The sequence below is a fragment of the Phascolarctos cinereus genome, unplaced genomic scaffold, assembly GCF_003287225.1.
Source record: "Phascolarctos cinereus isolate Bilbo 61053 unplaced genomic scaffold, phaCin_HiC Scaffold_1;HRSCAF=81, whole genome shotgun sequence".
NCBI lineage: Eukaryota > Metazoa > Chordata > Mammalia > Diprotodontia > Phascolarctidae > Phascolarctos > Phascolarctos cinereus.
The window spans coordinates 293,981,508-294,001,285 of NW_027555514.1; the positions used below are offsets into that span (position 1 = coordinate 293,981,508).

At 48.7% G+C, this 19,778-nt stretch overlaps 1 long non-coding RNA gene across 1 annotated transcript; it reads right to left on the reverse strand.

The window, feature by feature from the left end:
• Positions 1-15,876: 15,876 nt before the first annotated feature.
• Positions 15,877-19,135, reverse strand: LOC144455126 (uncharacterized). The gene is made up of 2 exons (XR_013483797.1): positions 18,885-19,135; positions 15,877-16,342 (listed from the first exon to the last, which is right to left on the reverse strand). It is a non-coding gene; the product is annotated as an uncharacterized LOC144455126 (long non-coding RNA).
• Between the last annotated feature and the right edge of the window lie 643 nt (positions 19,136-19,778).

Below are 19,778 nucleotides of genomic sequence, written 5' to 3' on the forward strand. Positions count from 1 at the left end.
TTTCCTTTCCTTTCCTTTCCTTTCCTTTCTTTCCTTTCCTTTCCTTTCCTCTTTCCTCTTTCTTTTCTTTCCTTTTCTTTTCTTTCTTTTTTTCTTTTCTTTTCTTTTCTTTTCTTTTCTTTCTTTTCTTTTCTTTTCTTTTTCTTTTCTTTTCTTTTCTTTTTTTTCTTTTCTTTTCTCTTCTTTTCTTTTCTCTTCTTTTCTCTTCTTTTCTTTTCTCTTTCTGGTGGTTCCTTCTATTTGTTCTAATTCTTCCGTACAACATCACTAATGTGAAAATATGTTTAATAGGAATGTATATGTATAGCCTGCATCAGATTGCACGCCATCTTGGGGAGGGAGGCAGGAGGGAAAGGGAGAAAAAGTTAAATCTCAAAAGCTTATGGAAGTGATTGTTGATAAATTAAAATAAATTAATAAAAATACTTTAGGTTTGCGAAGTTAGATGCTATTATTATCCCTATTTTACGTACGAGGAAACCAAGGAAAACAGAGGTTAAATGACTTGTCTGGAGTCTCAAAGCTAGTCAGTGTCTGAAGCTGGATTTGAACTTGGGTCTTCCTGACTTCAGGCTCCTGCTCTAGTCACTTTGGCGCCCTCTAGCTTCAAGGAAGTCAGTTTCTCTCCTCAAGGAGCTTACATTCTTTTTTTTTTTTTTAAATTCAATTTTATTTGATTTCTGGTCTGAATTCTCTGCTTTCTACCTTCCTTTCCCCCTCTTCCTCTAAGAAAGCAAGAACAATTAAGTCCATTGCACATCTGCAGAGTCAAGCCAACTGATTCCCGCCTTGTCCATGCTTTGTCTGCCCTTGGGCACAGCTGCTGTATGTGGAGGAGGGCAGCAGGTCCTCACCATGAGTCCTTTGGAACTGTGGGTGCTCATTATGTTGGCTGGAGTCCCAAAGTCTTTCAGAAAGGTTTATCTCGACAGTATTGTTGCTATAGTATAAGTTGTTCAGCGAGCTGCATTCTTCCAGCTGTCTGTGGGGGAAGACTATGTCCGAAGGGGAGTGGGGCAGAGGGGGTGGCTTGGAGCAGGGAGGCGGGTGTGAATGTGGCTGGGGAGGGGCAAGCTCACGCCCATCACAGTCAGTTGTGGGGGTGGGGGAGTCCAAGACTGAGGTGGGCTGAGGGGCAATGTGGATGCTGGTCAGTGTGGGGGCAGACCAGACCTTGTGGAGAGGAGGTGGACAGGAAGTGGTCACCATCCGAGCTGCTCCCAGTGGAATGAGCCTCTTCACTGTAGGGAGTTCTTTGTCACTGTGGGGCTTTAAAAAAAAAGAGGCTACGTGACCACGTGTCAGGTATGTCATGGAGAGGACACACTTCAGATGGGGCATCTAGCTAGATGACCTCCGAGGTGCCTTCCGTGTCCATGATTCTTTTGTTGGTACAGATACAGTCTTCAAGTCACACAGCCCAGGGTTCAAGCCCCACCATTTATATACGCTGTCTCTGTGGTCCTATAGGTTCTGGCCTCAGTTTCTTCATGTATGAAATAGGGGACAGACCTGTCCTGCCTCTTCGATAGGGCTGCCATGGGCACCGACTCAGATGATGAATATACAAGTGCTTCGCAGGAAGCATTTTTGAAATGTGATCAATTTATTGTGACTCCCAGCACAGGTCCCTGTATTTTCCTGGTGTGGACATAAAACTGGCTCTGGAAAGCTCTGCCAGGGCCTGCCAAGCTGAACAGGCTTCAAGTATGGCCCTGGTGGGTCTCCAGCTCACTGGACAGAGCTCAGCCAACTAGAGCTGGATTCATTGTGTTGCTCTGTTCTAGTCCGGCTGAATCACGCGTCTGGCCTCCTGAGATGTAGAGGAAGCAGGTGGGGTCAGCCCCCGGGAAACAGCTCCTGTCCAGGTCAAGAAAGCACAGGTCCAGCATGCTTTCTAAATCTAAAGGCCCCCAATCTAAAGATGGGAAAACAAAGGCTGGCAGCTGCAGTCTCCTGAGGAGCCAGAAGGTGGCGGTCGAAAGGCGATCATTGGACAGAGAAGAGAAAGCAGCTTAGCCATCATTGAGGCCAAATCCTTCATTTTCTTTATTGTTAAACGGATTTGTTTTTATGTCTCCTTCATTGTCCCCTTGTGCTTCCTTAGAGAGTCAGCTCTTAACAAAGCAAAGAGAAGTGGATCAAAATTAATCAGTACGTGGAAAGCCTGACATTATCTATCAAGTCCCATGCCCAGTATTATTTTTATTTCTCTGTTTTTTAAAAATATAATTTTCTTTAAAAAAAATTTAAATTCCATAACCATTATGGCTAGCCTTATAGTAAAAATGTCCTGGGTTCAAGTCCTGCTATTAACCCACCCTGGCTGCATGATCCTGGACAAATCCCTGAGTCTCTCAGGACCCCCAGAGGCACTTCTCCAAGAGCAGAGGCTGCAGAACAGGGGCCAATCTGTGTGGGCAGAGGAGATTTCTGGACAAGAGTTTCTTACATGAGTGGAATCACCATTTGGTCTGGGCCAAAAAGACTGCCCCCAAACCTGTCAGCAAGACCAGTCACACAAGCACATGCAATAAACCAAGGCTGGCTCCATAGATCCCAAGTTGGAACATCAGTGGTCCATGCTTTGTGCTGGTCAGTACTTCCCAAGCTGACCTCAGGTCCCAATCTATTCATGCCTTAGAAGAAATCATGGCATACTTGTGTGGCCAGAAGCCCTCCTTCCCTCATGCACAGCCCTCTGTAGATGAGCCTCTGAATGCTGCCCTGCCCAGGCTGATCCTTAGGCAGCAGACAGAGTCCATCTCTGGCCTCATCACCAAGCCTTCCCATACAAGACCTTGTGCTCCACTAGCAGCACCCTTGAGACCCAGCGTCACCTCCTCACTACAGTGGGGCACAAGAGGACTTTGTCTGTGAAGGACACAAAACCCTAAATTCTAAATTCTTCCTATATTGTAGTGGACGCTTCCTATGTTTCAAGCTGCAGATATATAAGGGTCAGTTACACACATGCATATGTAGCAGGGGTATCATTCCTCAACTCAATGATAAGCCTCCACAGGGTCCAAGCATTCTGTGTAGATGACGAGAGAGGCAGGGAGGGCAGTTGATGGATGAGAGGACACTGGGAGAGAAAGGGTGAGCATGTAAAGCCTCAGTCTGCTTAGCCCTTCCTAGTGGCTTCCAGATTCTTCCCTTTTGTGTTGAGATGTTGGTAACCTGGTGGCCCCATTTCCCTTTGGGGAAGTGGGTCAGACTCTTCCAGTGCTGAAGGGGAAGCTGGCCAGATGCTCCCACCGATCCTACAAAGAGCTGGGGAGAAGCAGGCAGCAGAGGTGGTGCTGATGCTGGCTCCCTCACTGCTTGTCCCTGTTGATGCTATGCCCCTGAGAGATGCCACGGCTCCCTGTGCTTCCAGCTGAGCCTTGGCAGCACCTGCTCTGCTGGGGAGAGCTAAGGAAGGAGAGCCTGAAGCAATGGGAAATGGAATTTGGGGCTTCTTCCCTTCCCTGCAGCTTTGGGGGTTGAAACGGAGACTAAGTGACACACGTCACAAGGCTTTGATGTTGATGCATGTCTGAGGTCTGTTCCTCCTCTAATTAAACACGTCTTTAGGAGATGACCTTGACGGAGGTGAAATGATGAAGCCGGCACAAGTGACAGGAAGGGGAGGGGCTTGTCTTTGGGAGGTCTGTGCTAAGAGATTTGATTGGTGGGAGTGCAGAGCCCTCTAGGCTGGTGGCAGAACCTCAAGCAAGCCCAGCAAAGTGAGGGACACCCAGCTGCCCTTGGAGTCCTGACTGACAGAGACAGGCAACAGGGTCAATGCCCACAGCGCCCCCTGGTGGCTGCATATCCCTGATCGCCTTCTCCCTGCCCTGCTCAGACTCAGGATACCCCAGGCTTTTATGTGTGTTCATTCACTCAAGAAATACTTATTAAGTGCCTAATATATGCAGAAACTTGAGCTAGCTGATGGGGGAGATAGCCAGATCAGACGTGGTGTGTCCTCTCTGAGCTCATCACCTGGGAGGGGGATAACTCACCCATATTATAGTCTGAAATAACATACGCTTTGTGAATCAGAAAGGGGCAAACTTGCTGACTGAGGGGATCAAGGAAGACCTCCTGGAGGAGAAGGCATTCGGTCTGGACTTCAAAGGAGGAAGAGAAAGGCAGGGAGGCCACGCCATGTCTATTTCTATTTTTGTCCATAGATGAGGCTGCCCAGAGGCTGAGCTCTTGACCCCTCGCCCTGGCTGAGCCTATGGAAGCTCCTTTTGTCTTACATCCGGTGGTTTTCTGTGGCTCAAGGCTCTGATCCCACAGGAGGTGCAGTTGCATTTTCAGACTGACTTTGTCCCAAGAGGCCTGTGACCTGCAGTACGGGCTCCCAGCCTTCTGACCTTGGTGCAGAGTGGGTTCCTGCTGGGCCAGGGGCCACGTCGACCAGGACTCATAACGCGAAGCAGAGCCGGACTCTTGAGGGGGTGGGAAATCCTGATTCCAATCAGATGCTGTCTTTCCCCAGGGGCTGGGGCCAGCCCAGCACCATGCACAGCATCCAGGCTTCTGGTGGGGATGGAGGCGGTTCTCATGGGCTATTTTGGTCCTGGGCCCTGGGGAGGGCTGATGGTTCCAACATGCCGATGTCTGGGTAAACAGGGTTCTGAATTCCCATTTGTAAGACACAGACCCCAAGGCAGGCAGCTGGGGCAAAGCAAGAGGCCTGGGGTCTGTCCATGGTGTGCCTTGGGCAGGTCTTCGTTAGCCCTCTCCAGACCTCAGTTTCTTCATCTTTAAAGTGACAACTTGGACTCATTCAGCGAAGTCAGTGAACCATACACAGAATCTCTGCGGACTGCTTACTAGCCAAGAGACCCCCCAGGAGGGTGGCCTTCACTGTGCTTGTGTTCATTTGACTCTGGTTCAGTCCCCACTCACAGCAGAGAGGGCCACAGTTGGACTGAAACCTATGAGCTAGAAAATGTCCAGGTTCCTGTAAGCTCTGAGGCTCTTTGTGCTGTTGCCTAAGCCCCTCCCAGCTCAATATCCCTTGTTCTAGGTTCCCTCCCAGCTCTGACATCCCCTGTTCTCAGGCCCCTCCCAGCTCTGACATTTCCTGTTCTCAGGCCCCTTCCAGCTCTGACATTCCCTGTTCTAGGTTTCCTTCCAGCTCTGACATCCCCTGTTCTCAGGCCCCTCCCAGCTCTGACATCCTTTATTCTAAGGGCTCTCCCAGCTCTGTTACCCTTGGGTTCTATGGAATGCAAAAGGCTAATAGTCTAGTTTTTCTTCCTTCAGCATTTCTTTGCTCAAATATTTAATTATAGGACATGATCTAAGGTTAGTATTAGTATTGGACACCTACTGTGTGCTATGTATATAGGAGGTATAAGTGCCTGTTGGACTGAACAGCTTACAGACACATACCTTGTGGGACCCAGGACTGGAAGCAGGAGCCCAGAGGGGCCAAGTGTGACTGGTGGGGTCTGAGGTCCAGCCCAGCTGAGTTTGGAGACCAAGGCCCTCCCCAGGACTCTGATGGCCACCACACAAGAGGGCCTGAGGGGCTGGCTGTGCTGGGCAGATAGGGCAGGCAGACAGGCCCTCCATGCCCTGACTCCCAGCATCCCTGGGCCTAGCAGGATGGAGGCCAGCACATTCTGTTATTTCACGGAAGAAAAACCAAGAGGGGAAGTAACTGGGCTGGCGCATGTGGGATAGCACCTGGCCTCGAACCCAAGTCTCCTGGCTCGAGGCTCCACTGCACATGGCAGCTTCCAAGGGTTTCAAATGCCAGGCCCTGATGGAGCCATCGCCTGTCTGGAAGCTGAGTCCAGTGGGTCTCTCTGTCTTTGGAGAGAAAAGAAAAAACTCTGACAAGTTCATCCCAGGACAAAGAGGGTTTTTTTTTAACCTCTGTGTGTGTGTGTGTGTGTGTGTGTGTGTGTGTGTGTGTGTTTAATGCCTTCCTGTATAAGTCCTGGTGGGGGAGGGGACTGAGGCCTGCTCTCTCCAAGTCTGGCATGGGGCCCCACTTCTCTTATATTGTCTATCTTGGCTGAACTTGCAGTTCCCGCCACATTCCCTGCCAAGAAGGGGGTGGGGGGAGGGTGCAGGGCGGGGAGAATGCTGGGTCCTTTAAGGATACCGAAACTCAAGCCCTGCTTTGGAATCGGCCCATCCTGGGAAGGCAGTGAAGGAGCCTTTGGAACTCTGAAGTTCCTTTCTCTGCTCTTTGGACTCCAGGGAGGCCAGGCAGCGGATAATGCCGCCTGGGCCCAAAGGCTCAGCTCCTTTCAGCCCCCAGGGACCACCCAGAATCCTAGCTCTGGGGCTTCCCTCCCCACAGCCTGACTGCCACTTGTAGCGGGGCCATGATCACCCCCATTTCAGAAAGGAGAGGGGAAATCATTTGCTCCTGTTGGGTCGCGGTGCTGGGTTTCAAACTGAAGCAGTCAGTCCCTAAGCCTAATTCTCTTGCTTTAAAAAAGAAAACGAAATGGTCTGTTTCTTCTTCTTTTTAAAAAATTTCCCTGCCCCATTCCTCACTTCCCATTCCCACCCCAATCCCAGTTCTCTCCTGTAACCATCGACATTTGGTTGTCCGTGTGCCTGGCCGTGGTGGCCTCCTTCCGCCCGGGTGAGGGGCGTCCACCACTCCGAGTCACATCTGGAGAGTCTGCCCGAGTTTCTCTGAACGCTTCATGGGCTGCCAGATCGTTGGGAGCAGGAGCCATTCACGTTTTGGTCTCTGTGCCTGGCACAGGGTAGGTGCCCAGTAAATGCTGTGTTTACTGACTGATTGATACTCATCATTTCATGAACTTCCCGTGGCTTGCTCGGACCCCGAGGATCAAATACAACTCTGATGTTTTCTGTTTAAAGTCTTTCCTGGAGCGCTGGCTGTCTCGCCTTCCTTTCCAGCTCACCATACATTATTCTTCTCCATTCATTCTAGGGTCCAGCCAGACTCAGGCAGTTCCTGACACCCAATATTTCTTTCCCCATTTCTGTGGGGCAGGGACCCTGCCTGAAATGCTCTGGTCTCCTCATCTCCACTCCTGAGACCCCTTGGCTTGCTTCAAAGCTCAGCTCCAACAGCACCATGCTAAGTGAAGTTTCCCTAGATCCCTCCAGCTCTCTGTCTCTGTCTGTGTCTCTCTGTTTCTGTCTCCCTCTCTCTCTGTGTCTCTCGAGTTAGTAATGGGGCTCTTTCCCCTCTCCTTAGACAAGTACTGCCTCCATGTTAGATCTCACATTTATTTGGTATATATTTTTAAAAACATGTAGCACTTTCTCTGAACCCACTCTTCCAACTCCTATTCATACCGATTGGCTGCCTCCCCACAGGAAGGCTGACTACTTCTCCCCCCAAGGTTCTACGGATAACTAAGGACTTCAGGATTCAATGCCATCTATCTCTCATGGGCCACCACTAGGGTGTTCCTCAGTGTCCTGTAGCTAGATAACAGCTTCTCAATATCAATCGACAAATTAACACAAGTTACTTTCTATAAAGGGATATTAAATGAAAAGGTGTATAAAGGACCAATGTGCAGCAATGCTCCTCTTCCCACACTGGAAAGTACACTCTCCCTTCTACATACCCGCTCAGTCTCCACGAAGTGTGAATTTCAACTTAAGGTGTTGGCTACAAAATATCACTCACCCATTCCCCAAGCCCAGGGACGTTCTTCCTGAGCCAGAGTACTTACCTCCTTTTGCAGAGTCCCTCCCCTGTTTACTCCCATGGCATAGTTGATAGGTGAGGGTTTTTTAGGTCAGCACACAGTAAGCCAACAGGAGAAAGAAAGGATGGTTCAGCTTGCTCTGAAATGGGAGGATGGAAGAGTCCCCTTCATTAGACAAGCCCCGAAACGGGCTCACCAAAACTCCATTTGGATTGTAATCAGGAAAGAAATATTTAGTGTGTGCTAAAGGACCAGGCTCTTCTCTATATGTACATGTTGACTGCTTCAGTAGAGTGTAAGCTCTTTGAGGGCAGGGACTCTTAATTTTTGTCTCTGTAGACCCCAAATCTAGCATGGTGCCTGCCGCTTTATGCACACTTGTTGATTTCTTAAGATATGCTTCTGTTCAGTGATAGTCACGTGCTACAATTCATCCAGCCATTCCTCTCATCAATGGATGCACAGCTTCCTGACAGATCTTTTTATTTAACATTTGGTTTTTTCCCCAATTACATGTAAAACACAAGTTTTAACTCCTTTTTAATTTGGAGTTCCAAATTTTCTCCCTCCCTCCCCTCCCCCCTCAATGAAAAGGCAAGCAATTTGTAAAGGTTATACATGTGGAGTCATGCAAAATATATTTCTATGTTAGTCATGGTGTGAAAGAAAACACAGACCAAAAAAATGAAAAAAATAAAGTAAAACTTAGTATACTTCAATCTGCATTCAGACTCCATCAGTTCTTTCTCTGGTGATGGACAGAACATTTCATCCTTTGGAATTTTTTAAGGTCGTTGTATTGCTGAGAATAGCTATGTCATTCACAGTTGATCATTATACAGTATTGCTGTTACTGTGTACAATGTTCTCCTGGTTCTGCTCACTTCACTTAGCCTCAGTTCATGTAAGTTCTTCTAGGTTTTTTGAAATCATCCTGCTTGTCATTTCTTATAGCACAATAGTATTCTATCACAATCATATACCACAACTTGTTCAGCCATTCCCCCAACTGATGGGCATTCCCTCAATTTCCAATTCTTTGCTACCACAAAAAGTGATGCTATAGATAGTTTTGTACAAATAGGTCCTTTTCTCTTTTTTTAGATCTCTTTGGGATACAGACCTACTAGTGGTACTGCTGGGTCAGAGGGTAGGCAAAGTATTATAGCCCTTTGGGCATACTTCCAAAATGCTCTCCAGAATGGTTGAATCATTTCACAACTCCACCAACAATGCATTAGCATCTCAATTTTCTCACATCCCCTACAACACTAGTCATTTTCCTTTTCTGTCAGATCAGCCAATCTGATAAATGTGAGGTAGCACTTCAGAGTTGTTTTAATTTGCATTTCTCTAAGCAAAAGTGATTTAGAGCATTTTTTTTCTCAGATGACTATAGACAGCTTTGATTTCCTCTGAAAACTGCTTGTTCATATACTTTGGCCAATTGTTAATTGGAAAATGACTTGTATTCTTATAAATTTGACTCAGTTCTCTTTATATTTGAGAAATGAAGCCTTTAATAGAGAAACATACTGTCACATTTCCCCCAGCGTTTTGCTTTCCTTCTAATCTTGGCTGCATTGGTTTTGCATGTGCAAAACCTTTTAAATTTAATGTCATCAAAAGTATCCACTTTACATTATATAAGGCTCTCTATCTCTTCTTCTTTTAGCCATAGATCCAACAGGGAAAGTCTTCCATGCTCCCCTAATTTGCTTATGATATCATCCTTAGTGTTCAAACCATGTACTCAATTTGACCTCATCTTGGTACGTAGTGTGAGATGTTGGTCTATACCTAGTTTCTGCTGTATGGCTTTCCAGTTTTCCAGCAGTTTTTGTCAAATGGTGAGTTCTTGTCCCCAAAATTTGCATCTCTGGATTTATCAAGCATTAGATTACTATGGTCATTACCTACAGTGTATTGTGTTTTCCACTGAGCCTTCACTATATTTCTTAGCCAGTACCAGATTGTTTTGATGATTGCCACTTTATAAGATGAGGCACCTTCCTTCACTTTTTTCCCCATCAATTCTCTTGATATTCTTGACCTTTTGTTCTTCCAGATGAATTTTGTTGTTATTATAACTATAATAATAGTTATAATAAATACAAAATATATTATAAAATAATATATATTTTATAAATATAGATTTATAAAACTTATAAATTTATAAAACTATATTTATAAACTTATAAAACTAAAAAACAATTTTTTGTAGTTTGGCATGGCACTGAAAAAATAAATTAATTTAGGTAGAATTGTCATTTTTGTTATATTTGTTCCATCTACCCATGAACAATTAATATTTTTTATTCAGATTGTTCAGATCTGACTTTATTAGTGTGAAAATTATTTTGCAATTGCATTCATATCATTTTCCTGGGTTCATCTTGACAAATAGACTCCTAAGTATTTTATGTTGTCTGCAATTATTTTAAATGGAATTTCTCTTTCTATCTTGTTCTGTAGGAGTTTGTTGGAAATATATAGAAATGCTGATGATTTATGTGGGTTTATTTTATATCCTGTGACTTTGCTAAAGTTATTAGTTATTTCAACTAATTTTTCAGTTGATTCTCTAAATATGCCATTATGTCATCCGCAAAGAGTGGTAGTTTTGTTTCCTCATTGCCTATTCAAATTCCTTCAGTTTCTTTTTCTTCTCTTATTGCTAAAGTTAGCATTTCTAGTACAATATTGAATAATAGTGGTGATGTGGGCATCCTTGCTTCACCCCTGACCTTCTTTTTCAGCCATGCGATTATACACCATGCTACCTGCAGCTTCCCGGCTGAGGCGGCCTTCCTTCTACTCTACAACCTTGTGTAGACTTAATTCCTTATACATGGGCTTCCCATTCGAATGTAAACACCTTCAGGGCAGAGACTGCATTAGGAGCCTTCCTCTGTGCCCCTGGCATTTAGCACCATCCTGGCACATAGTAAGCCCTTTAAAAGCTGGCTGGCTGCCTGACTCCAGAATAAAGTAAAACCTGCCCCGTGTGGCCCCAGGCTCTCTGTGCCGGACTCCCTCACACACTCCTTGTGCCTCACATGGTGTCCCGTCTTCATGTCTTTGCCCCCACCATCCCCTAGAGTCATCGTGAGCCACAGGCCCTTATGAAAAGGGAAGAAGACAAGAGATTTCACTGAAGTAGAGCCAAGGGAAGGTCAAGCTGGGCTCCCATTTCTCACCTGGCTTTGGGGCTCACGAAAGCTTTCTTTTTAGCAGCTCTGGGAGGCAGAGATCTTGAAAATTCCTGGCCCCATTTGGCAGAGGAGTAAACTGAGGCTCTTCGTGTCAAAGGAACCCGTCCGAGGTTACTCGGTCGGGCAGAGAAGGCAGCACCAGACCTCGGCCAGTCTTGGGTCCAGCGATCACACTCTTTCCCCTCCCATGCTCTGCCTGTCAGAGCGAGGGGAGAGGAACACCGACCTTGACTGTGGAACGTCCAGCAGAATCCCTGCCACGAAATTCAGCGGGATGACAGAGAAGAGAGGCCAGAGGGGACCCAGCAACGGCAAGCAGCTACACGAGGCGGTTCGGGCAGGTCCGCTTGAAGGCAACGTCCACGCTCTAACCAGCTGAGCCCAGAGTTCTGGGCTTCAGTGCCCGTGCGCACGGCTGTTAATCCTGACGGCGGCCACATTTCTCGTACCTGGACGTCATTGCAGAGAAGGAGAAGGTGGGGCGGCAAGGTTCATGGGGCAGATCTTAAAGAAGTCAGGGCAGTGACCCCCGCCCCTGCTCAGCCTTTCTAAAGCCAAATATCCGATTGTGGATTGTCACACGGGGATGCGGCATTTCCTGAGGAGTTCAGCACTGAGGAGGGCTGAGGAGGAAGGGAAGGAGGCTTGTGGGGGGGAGGGAGTGCTGCTCGTTCACACCCCGAGCTAGACCACGGCCAACGGCTGCCCACATGTGAAGGGAGGGGATTCCTTGAGTTCTGGAGAAGCTGTCCCAGAGTAGCTGGGGATGCCTCTCCACTGCTGGAGGTCTTCACGCCTGGGCTGGAAGAGCGTGTTGGAGACAACGCAGGGAGGCTTCTTGTGCAGGGATGGGCTGGATTGTGCCTGAGATCCCATGCAACTCAGATATTCTGTGACTCTGGGAGAGATGAGGCAGGCTGTTCCCAGCCGCCAAAGTGGATCTGGGGGACACTTGATCACTCACAAAGGGAATAAGGATAGATCCCTGAAGGACAAATAGCAGCAGGGACGTGGAAAGCATGCAGTACAGGTCTTGGCCCCAGATTCAGAATGTGGACACAGCTGTCCTGCTGCCCCACTGCTCCCTCCCCCTTCATGACCTCCTGGGTGCACAGAGATTGGACCAGGCAGAGTCCCCCCACCCTGGGAGAGGGGAGGACCTGCTGGAACCCAGACTTTACCTGTCTGCTGCCATGGTGACGGGAACACACAGCCGCTGGGGAACAGGTGGTGAGCATTAGCCAGGAAGCCTGGCCTCAGCCCCTCTCCCTGGCCTCCCAGCCCAGGGCTCACCAAGCCTCAGGACAGAGAGCTCCTAGTGACAAGGCAGGAGGATGTGTGTGTGTGTGTGTGTGTGTGTGTGTGTGTGTGTGTGTATGGGTATGTGTGTTGTGAGTGTGTAAGTGTATATGTGTATGTATGGGGGGTGTGTTTGTGAGTCTGTGAATGTGTGTGAGAATGTGTGTATGTGTGTACGTATGTGTATGGTTGTGTATGTGAGTGTATATGAGTGTGTATGTGTGTATGTATCAGGGTGTGTGTTTGTGAGTCTGTGAGTGTGGTGAGAATGTGTGTGTGTGTATGGGTATGTGTGAGTGTGAGTGTGTATGTTTGTGAGTGTGTATGTGAGCATGAGTGTGTATGTGTGTATGAATGGGTGTGTGTGGGAATGTGTGTGAGTGTGTGTTGGGGGGGAAGGTGGCACAGAGTCGAACTGAGACTGACTGAGGAAGAAAAGAATTCTGTTGAATTCAAAAGACATTTCTTAAGTGCCTACTGTGTGCCAGGCACCGAGGGTGCAAAGCCAAAATACACAGAGTCCCTGCCCTTGGGGAGCTTACATCCTACTCTGGGGAGGGTGTAGGGCAGAATAAAATTTGCACAGGGGCCAGAGGAGAATGCTTGCTGAGAGGGGTCATCAGACTAGAAGGCTGGTGACCTTGGGGAAGGATGGAATGTGTGTCTCTTGTATCCCCAGTGTTCAGTACAGAGCCCAGCACATAGTAGGCAGTTCATAAATGCTCTCTAATTCACAGATTGTACCTAGTTTTATTCCTTAGGGCTAATCTCTCTTCCATATAACATCTCTTCAGATGTTTGAAGGTAGCTTGGTGCTCCAGGCATCAGGACCAGCATAGCAAAGGCATAGAGGTAGGAAACCATGCCAGGAGGATGACAAGGGGAATGGAGACACTGCTATGTAGGGCATTTTTGCTGAGGTAGCTTTGGGCTGGATGCCTTCTTTTACTTCTATGATTTTGTGGGGAAAGACTGGCTGGTGCTCCCTCACCTTGGTACATGTGGGAGCCAAGTCTTCAGACTTCTGCCCTTTGCAGCATCCCAGGTACCACTACCTGCAGTGGGGTGGAGGTGGTGAGGGGTGGGCTGGTATCTTCTCCCTGCCCCCACACCCTATTTTCCTGATTATGGGAGAAGGGCAGACAATGTTGTGGGCTGGCCCTTGTCTGGCCCATTCCAGTGTAACACAGCCTCCTGGGGTACATAGGTGATTAATCCCTAGACCCTGGGGCAGGCCTCCTGACTCTGCCCGGTGGCACTGGGGCCGCTTTCACAGTGGCTGGTAGGTCAGTGTTTTTCTGTGATGACTGAGGATGCTTGTCTGGCCCCAAGACCCAAGCACTCAATAGCTGGTTAAGCATTTCCTTTATGCCTGGAAACTAAGGGAGGTATAAATGAAGTAGCCCCTGCCCTCCAGGGGCTCACCTTCTGTTGGCAAACAGATCATTAGTATACCTCAAATGAACACGAGGTTAGTGTTGAGAGAGGAAGAGAGAGGGAAGGAGGGAGTGACTGAGGGAGAAAGGGAAGGACTGAGGGAGGAAGGAAGAAAGGAGGGACCAAGGCAGGGTGGAAGGGAGAGAGAAAGGAAGAGAGGGAAGGTGCCAGCAGTTGGGGGGGAGCGTCAGGGTCAGGCTCAGCTGCAGAGCCCAGAGACCACCAGCAGGTGGCAGCAGAATGGAATAATTGGGATTACCAAGATGAGTGTGGGGGGTGGAACTGAAGATCTCTGCTCCTCTTGAGGGTCCCAGACCCTCCTGCTTGTGGCACCAGGAGCCCTCCAGGCAGGGTCATTCAGGAGGCAAAGCATGCCTGCAGTGAACCCCCTGCACATCTGTCCACATTCGAACACGGACCCTCTTTTCCCTTTCACTAGGATGCTCGCCTGCTCTGAATAAATTCAATGATTTATCTCCAATTCCCCAGTACTTGAAGGCTTACAAAATATGTTCCCTGCAAATATTCTCATTCCTGTTTTGGAAAGGAAGAAGCTGAGGCCCAGAGGCAGGAAGTGACCTAGAAGCTCATAAACCAAAGAGAAACAGTAAAATCTGCTGTTTTTCTAGCCCTTCGATGGTCAAGAAGGGTGACCCAGAGAGGACAAGGGGCTGGACCACAATTGTCAACAACTATTAAGCACCTCCTGTATACCAGGCACTGTGCTAAGTTCTGGGGATACAAAAAAGGGTTAAAGCTGGGCTGCCCTCAAGGAGCTGCCAGGTTAATGGGGGAGACAAATCACCATGAATGGGACTCTGTGCCTAGTTTGCAAATCTGTGCAAGACAAATTGGAGATAACAGGCAGAAGGCACCAGTGTTGGGGGGGAATCTGGAAAGGGGGATCTTCTTGTAGAAGGGGAGACTTGAGCAGAGACAAGATGAGGATCAAGAGGATTCTGGGTATGGGGGAGGTCATCCAGAGAAAAGCCTCTTATAAGGGGTGGGGAGGGGGGTCACTTACAAGGAGCCTGGAAAGGTGTGTGTGTGTGTGTGTGTGTGTGTGTGTGTGTGTGTGTGTGTGTGTGTGTGTGTGTATGTGTGTGTGTGCAGGTTATAAAGGGCTTTGAATGTCAAACACAAAATATTTCTATTTCTACTGAGGAGGGGAGATGATAGGGTTGGACCTCCACTTTAGGAAAATCTCTGACAACAGAGTGAAGGGTAGTCTGGAGCATAGAGGACCTGGAGTCTGTAAGACTTGAGACCAAATCAAGCTTCAGCCACTTAGCTTAGTTGTGTGACCTTGGGCAAGCCACTTAAGCACTGTCTGCCTCAGTTTCTTCATCTGTAAAATGGGGATAATAATGGCACTTACCTCCCTGGGTTATTGTGAGGAGCAAATGAGACAATGTTTGTAAACGTACAAACAAACCTTAAAGCTCCATATAAATGCTAACCATTCTTCTTATTGATTATGTCATAGCTCCTGGCAAGGTATTATGGGAGTGGATTAACCAAAAACAGTTATCTACTGCTAGTTGATTACTAGGCCATTCTTCACCTCAGTTCTTACCTAGCCTTAAATCACTGAATGGGTGCTGCCTCAGACAAACTGAGATCTGGGAAAGACCTTAGCTTAAAAAGGCCAAGGTCCCCCACTGCATCCGGGCCATCACCAGTCATCCGGACCTATGTCTCGCCACTAGACCCAGATGGCTCTGGATGAGAGAGTGAGGCTGGTGAAGCATGGCCCTGCCTCACTTAAATGCAATTCACTCTCAAGTCAATGCATCACCTTCCTGACGTCACAATCTGCTTTGAGAATGAAGGACAGACAACAACAATTTATATCGTATTTAGATTATTTAATATATTTTATTAATATGATATCATTATATTAATATTTTAAATAGTTGTTTATTATTGTTGTTATTGGCTGAGCTAGTCTCAGTAGGTTTGGTTGGGAGGAGACAGATATGCTGAGTGCTTTAGACTCTGGATTGGGTGGGATCTGCTATTGAGATGTAAGAGGCTGCTGGGGAGAGCGGGGCATAGAGGGAATCTTGACCCTGCTGGGGAGAGAGTTCATTTCCAGTCTCAGCTCAGCTACTTCCTACTTATGTGATCTGGGCCAATCCTTTATCTGGGACTCAGTTTCCCCATCTGTAAAATGAGTGTGGTCCTACTTGCACTTTCTCAACTGACATGTGCTGAGGAAATAAGGGATAGTCCCCCATATTCTCTGCTCACTTACATTACTATTATTTAAAGTGAGATTTATTGAAACTTTTGTTTTTAAATCACTATCATTCCCAAAAGCTGCCTCTTCTTGATCCTACCTCCACCCCACCACATAGGTAGCTCCGTGTATAGAAAGCTGGGCTTGGTCAGAAAGACCTCAGTTCACATCTGGCCGCAGGCAGTTGTGTGATGCTGGGAAAGTGACTGACCCTCCATTTGCCTTGGTTTCCCCATCTGTAAAATGGGAGTAAAAGCAGCACCTAGCCCCCCCCCCCATGGTGCTCAAGGAGGCAGGAGGTGAATCATCAAGGCTTCTTGACAAGGCGACATGAGCGAAGCTGGGCACGGACCAGTCACATTCCACAAAGGGCTCTCTGTACTTGACTCCTTGCTCTGTCACAGAGGGCTGGCTTGGCAGCTTAGAAATGAGGCCCACTTCATGACCATGGACCAGGCCTGTCCCCTCTCCAGGCTTTGGTGTCCTATCTGTCAAGCAAAAAGGTTGGGCTACTTTATATCTAGGAGTCCTTCTAGCTCCCTTGTTCTGGACTCTAAATAGAATCTTGGCTAGAATGATGTATAAGGTCAGCAAAGCCAACCCCGACCCCCAGCATAATTTCCCCATTCTAAGGTCCCTCCCAGCCCTGACCTTCCCTGTTCTAAGCTCCTTCCTAGACCTGACATTATCTGTTCTAAGCTCCCTCCTAGTTTTGCCATTCCCTGTTCTAATGGCCCTCCTACCTCTCTTCTAAGGTACCCTTAATTTCTGATATTCTTTGTTCTAAAGTTCCTTTGGACTCTGACATTTCACCTTGTACATTCTAGGGCTCTTCCTGGGGTTAACATTTCATGTTCTGTGTTCTAGGTCCCCTCCCAGCCCTGATTCTTTGTCCTAATCACGTCTGAACCTCTCTCAGGTACAAAGACAAAAAGTCTTGGCCCTTTCTCTAGGTTGGGCCTAGAGGTGACATTTCTTTGTGAGGCACAAGAAGGAGGCTTGCCATAGAGCTGAAGGGGCTCCCCTCATGGACCCCCTGGGCCAGCTGCAGCCTCAGACCCCACCTGGCCCCTCTGAGGAGCCTTCTTCAGGGTGAGTGTGCAGGGCTCCTCTGTAGCTGGTGTGCATCAGACCTAGCCTGGAGTGGAAGGGCAGCTGTCCCACCAGCCAGCCATGAAACCCAATCCTAGATGGGTCCAGCAGTCAGCCATTCCAGCCCGCCTCTCGGCTGGCCCCAGAGTTGCATGACCTCATCAAAATGGGCTCGAAAGCCCCAGAGCCTGGTTGGGGAGGGGTCACCACCTGGACGGCTGAGGGCTGAACTTTCCTCCTTCCTGATGAGTGGATCCTCCTGGGGCCTGGTGGAGAACCAGATGTATCAGGTTTGCAGCCCCCTTCCCAAAGTGAGGGAAGGACAGCACCCTTCCACACTCAGGCCCTGCTGGAGAGAAGTGGTGGATGATCTCATCTGGACTGAGTTCCACAAGGCCCTGGGTGATGTAATCCTGATGCTCCATCTCCAAAGGCTCCCCCCTTCCTGGATGGCTCTTGGCTCCTGTTCCTGATTCGTGGCCTTCCCCAGAGGACTTCAGGGCAGCGCCCCCTGCTCCGAGGCCTGGGGCTCACCCTGGGAGAGGCTAGGGACAAGGATCCTGACCACTCTCTCCACAGCAGTCAGAGCAGGAGACTCTCTGAGGCAGCAAGAGTGAGGGGCCCGGGTGAGCAGCCGGGTCTACAGGGGATCCACTGGGGAGGGGCCAGGGAGAGTCAGAGACAAGACTCACACTGCTGCCAAGCCTGGGGAGGGAGAGCTCAGAGCACTGACCATTCATGGAGAAGGCTCAGGTAGGCCTAGCATCTGCCCAGAGTCACAGCCAGGAAGTATAGGGAGGGGGAATTAGAATGCAGATCTCCTGGTACTTTTTCTGACAGAGCAGATGACCTCTAAGGCCCCTTCTAGCTCTGGCTTGTCATCTGCTCCCGCAATGATGACAAAGAGCCCAGACATGGAGTGAGGACCCTCCTGTTCATGATCCACTCCGGCTGGGCTGAGTCATGTCCCCACATCTGTAAAATGGGATGAAACTACCTATATCACACAATTGCTTTCTAAGGCTGTGGTTCAAGCTGTTGCGCTGGCTGGTCTGGACTCCAGAGGATGCCCTGAAGGGCTAATGAATGTCTCAGTTGTTTAGGAGCCAGAAGGAAAAATGGACCTATGAGAGAAAGTGGGTAAGTGATCCCAGTGGCTAACGGCAAAACACAAAATAGGAAGCTGGAGGCTGGAACATTCCAAGATTGCTTAAAGGAAGTGAGCATGTTTGGCTCAAGAAGAACTGCCTGGAGGGAGCGGCGGGGGGGGGGGGGGGGGGGGGGGGGGGTGGCGGGCAGCTAGTGCTTGTCTATGAAGAGTCTTTGAAGCTCTGTCACAGGGACAGGGCATTAGCCGGGTTCTGCTGGCCCTGAATGGGGCACACGGCTCCAGAGGGGCATAAGAACTGTCTTCAAGTCTTTGGGAGGCTGTCCTGGGGAAGAGGGACTAACTGCCTTTGTTCTTGGCTCGGCAGGAGTAATGGGGGGGGGGGGCTGGGATTCGCAGAGAGGAAGACCCCCACCACCACACAAGGAATAACGTCCTGGCCGTGAAAGCCTCGGAAGAAGGAAGGGGCGGCCTCAGTCCTCCGTGGTAGGTTCTTCGCTACGGGAGGTCTTCGAGTTAAGGCTTGGGGGCGTGGCAGAGGCCATTTGTACTCGAGGGTGGCTGAACTCGACGGAAAGGTGGTCTGGAACTATGAATGGGATGCTGGGACATGGGTCAAGGGGGCTTCCGTTGACTTCTGAATCCTCATCGGAAAGCTGGGAAGTCACACTCTGAACACCTCATCTAGGGGGTTGCCCTAAGGCCCAAATGAGACACCTCGAGAGCTCATCGGCCCTCGTTGCTAGGATGAGCCATTCATCCGAATATAATCACGAGTCATCCCTTCGGACTCCGGGATCTCGTGATTCCTGTGGGACGTGCTCACCCACCTGCTCTCCGTCCAGAACTCTAGCGCTCAGGGCTATGGGAGCCTGGGACAGCAGAAATCCCTCACTCAGAACCGGCCACCTTTCATCTGGCAATCAGACAGGAGCTGGACCAAGCCCCGGCAAGTCACAGGCTGGTTCGATGGCCGCCTGGGGCACCGCAGAGCCCGCAATGCTGAGTCATGGCACCTCCGCCAAAGCCCCAGAGGAAGGAGTCAGAGCCTGTAGCAGCTGTGGGACTGCACACAGGTCACCGTCCCTCCCTCTCGAACTAGACGTGTTCTTCCTGCCCCGCCCTCAGCACCAATGGTGGAGGAGAAGGGGGGAAATGGAGTTGCACTCAAGCATATTTTGGGTCAGTGCAATAACAAATAACGAGAGCGACCCCAAGTGGAATAGGCTGCCTGTGGAGGAAGGGAGGCAGGGGAAGCAGCTCCTGACTGACATCTGGACCAGACAGTCTCAAGGTTTGTCTTCATTTTAGGTCTCCTGGGTTCTAATCTCTACCTTCTAGGTATTCTTGATGACACTGTAGTTTTAGGTAGTTTCAAACCTGGTTGGCTTGTTGGATTTCATGGCCTGATATCAACTTCCAGGAAAGTCTACAGTGGAGTGCCCTAGGGACCTATCCTGGAGTCTGTACTGTTCATCATTTTAATTTCTACTTGGATGAAGACTCAGAAAAAACAAGTTTCCAAAATTTGAAGGTGACACTGAATTGGGAGGGACAGATGATACATTAGATGGTACTTAGGAACCCAAAAAAAGCTAGAATGATGGGAGTGAAGCTAATAAAATGATGTCAAACAGAAACAAATGTAAATTCCTGCACTTGGGCTCAAATAATCAACTTCACACATGAGATGGGAGAGATAGCTGTTCATATGATAAAACGAT